The sequence below is a fragment of the Periplaneta americana genome, unplaced genomic scaffold (genome assembly GCF_040183065.1).
Source record: "Periplaneta americana isolate PAMFEO1 unplaced genomic scaffold, P.americana_PAMFEO1_priV1 scaffold_34, whole genome shotgun sequence".
In the NCBI taxonomy this organism is placed as follows: Eukaryota; Metazoa; Arthropoda; class Insecta; order Blattodea; family Blattidae; genus Periplaneta; species Periplaneta americana.
In genome coordinates, this window is record NW_027185515.1 from 83,221 (window position 1) to 85,784 (window position 2,564).

At 41.7% G+C, this 2,564-nt stretch overlaps 1 non-coding gene across 1 annotated transcript; it reads left to right on the forward strand.

Moving 5' to 3' along the window:
• The first annotated feature begins 1,997 nt into the window (after positions 1-1,997).
• LOC138694002 (U2 spliceosomal RNA) lies at positions 1,998-2,190 on the forward strand. The gene has a single exon (XR_011330685.1). It is a non-coding gene; the product is annotated as a U2 spliceosomal RNA (small nuclear RNA).
• Positions 2,191-2,564: the final 374 nt, after the last annotated feature.

A 2,564-nucleotide genomic window follows, 5' to 3' on the forward strand; every position in this document is an offset into this window, starting at 1 on the left:
TGATATGGTGTGATGGAGGTATTCATTGTTGTTGGGTTTTCGGATTATATCCGAATGTGATGTCGTATTTGCGACTTTCTTGGGTTTTTGCCTGAGCTGAGGTAGAAAAAATGTTCATCATATCCGATCTAACTTAGTGGCCTGGCCTGGCCTGGCCCTTTGACTGAGATGAACATGTAGGACTCATATATGCGGTAGCTTCTTGGAATTAGGTTGAGATCGAATTCGCAACAATATAAGGAATTTCAGGGCAATTCTATTATTGTTTTTCTTTCATTCTTGACAGTATGTCGTGCATTTGGCCTTAAAAATTAGAAATACAGTATAACACAACGTATGCGAGTCGTGTGTTGGAATTTAGTATCGGTGGGCAGTTAGGGGTTCGACGTACGTATGCTGGCGAAATTGCGTGAGTTTTGAGAGCAATAATAATCGCCTGCGTGATTTTACTCTCCCGGATAGCCGATAATTATAAATGCATCGACTGAAGTTCGGTTACCCTGCCGTTCCAAGTGATCGGCTACAAATTTCTTAATGTGAGAATTTTTAATGACATGCAGTTTCGGAAGCCATAGACATCCCTGTTTAAAACAGAATAGCTGCGTTGAGAAAAAATACAGACTTCTCGTCCCTGCGAACAAGAAAGAATCATGTCAGGTGTTCCGTGGTTGGTCAGGGTACGCCAAGCTCGTTACTGTGGCATTATAGCGGAATTGATAAATAGAAGAAGAAGACGGTGACGAAGAGGAGAAGAAGAGTGGTGTGCACAGTATTAAACTGGAAATGGGGAAGGATAGATTGACTGTCATTGGAAATACTAAAAATGATTTAATATTTGTTACCAGTTGTGAGGAGCAATTTGATGAGAATTTGTGAAAAGAAAAATGACATAAATGCATTTAAATCGTAAAATTTGTAACTGTAATCAGAATTCTTAGTATACATGTACTTAATGTACGTAATTATACAGGAAATGAATATGATGTCTGAGAAGAAGTGAATGAATGTGTGCGCTTGTAATGTGGGAACGTTTGTTAATTTGGTGGTAACGATCTGAACCTGTACTGCCGTTATGTAAGATATGGAACATGGGAGATCACGTGTACATACGTATTTTCCAGACACGCTGAGTTTAGAGTACTAATAACGTTAGGTAGAAACTTAATAATATGCTTTTGTTCAGATTGGGAATCATTTTGAAATGAATGTTTGAGGACGTCATGTTACCCATTTGAAATGAAGAAGAAAGAGCCGAGGAGACCTAGCCTCTTACATCAGCACTTGGATGCGTTGTAAATATTATTGTTGATTTAGTAGCCTACAGCATGCATCATAGCGGTATAAATGTTCGTGTTGATCATAGTCTAGTCGTTATATACTAATCCGTGGCACGACAGACCATGAAGGACCATGACCGAGCAACCGGCTGCTGAACTCACGTCAACATGCCGAAGCAGAGGTGGACGATCATGAAACCAAAATGGAAGTATCGTGTGGTTAGCACGATGAATCCCCCAGCCGTTATAGAGCTGGCTTTATTTCGCCACCTATCGTAGCTCCCCAAGTGCACCACGATGCTGGGTGGGCACCGGTCCCATACACTGGCCGAAGCCATGAGTACTCGGAATAGCCCGGATTCCATGACGGGAATCCTAGGGAGGATGTCTTAGACCACGGCGCGGGACCTAGTTTAATAGGGATGCTGGCGTATTATGAGCGAGGGTAACGCCAACAGCAGGCGCTAGATGGCAGACACACGTAATGTGCACGCGTGGCATAATAATTCATTGTATTTCGTAATTAATTTTACTTGATATCCGAATGCAGGTGAAGTGCGCACTCTGAATGCGCATGAGACGATAGTAGTTCTGTTCAGAGAGTCTTGCTATGATATTTTGTAATGAATTTAATTTCTGAGGCCAGCGGGATAAGTTCGCGTCCCGTCTGTGACAGGCGTCGTTGTAAGATTAATTGTGTCGCGACGGGCGTCGTTTGGCATCGCTTCTCGGCCTTTTGGCTAAGATCAAAGTGTAGTATCTGTTCTTATCAGCTTAATATCTGATACGTCCTGCATTGCAGGACCAGAATATTAAACTGATTTTTGGAAAATGACGGAGTGCTAGGAGCTTGCTCCACCTCTGTCACGGGTTGGCCCGGTATTGCAGTGCTTCCGGGATCGGCCCATTTAATCGCTATCATGTAGTGTTGTATTTGTGTATGTATATATGTACGGCAATAAAATTATGTAAGATGGCTGCGGATGCTTGGCGGAACTTTATGTTTCGTATTAATTCTCTGCGATATCAGATGTATTTATTGTACGATACAAGTATTGAAAGTGTGTTTGTGCGAAGGAATATGTAGCAGCATTAAGGAGATTAAATGAACGGTACAAAATTCGAAGTACAGCAGCAATGACCGATCCTCTGAACAGGTAGGCTCAAGAGAAAAGTATTTTAATATTATGGACACTGTAACATAATCTTCTACACCTCGCCACAAATAAATCTCAAATATTCTCATTCACTACAGCGGAAGGAACAATTTGATTACATGTGCTCATA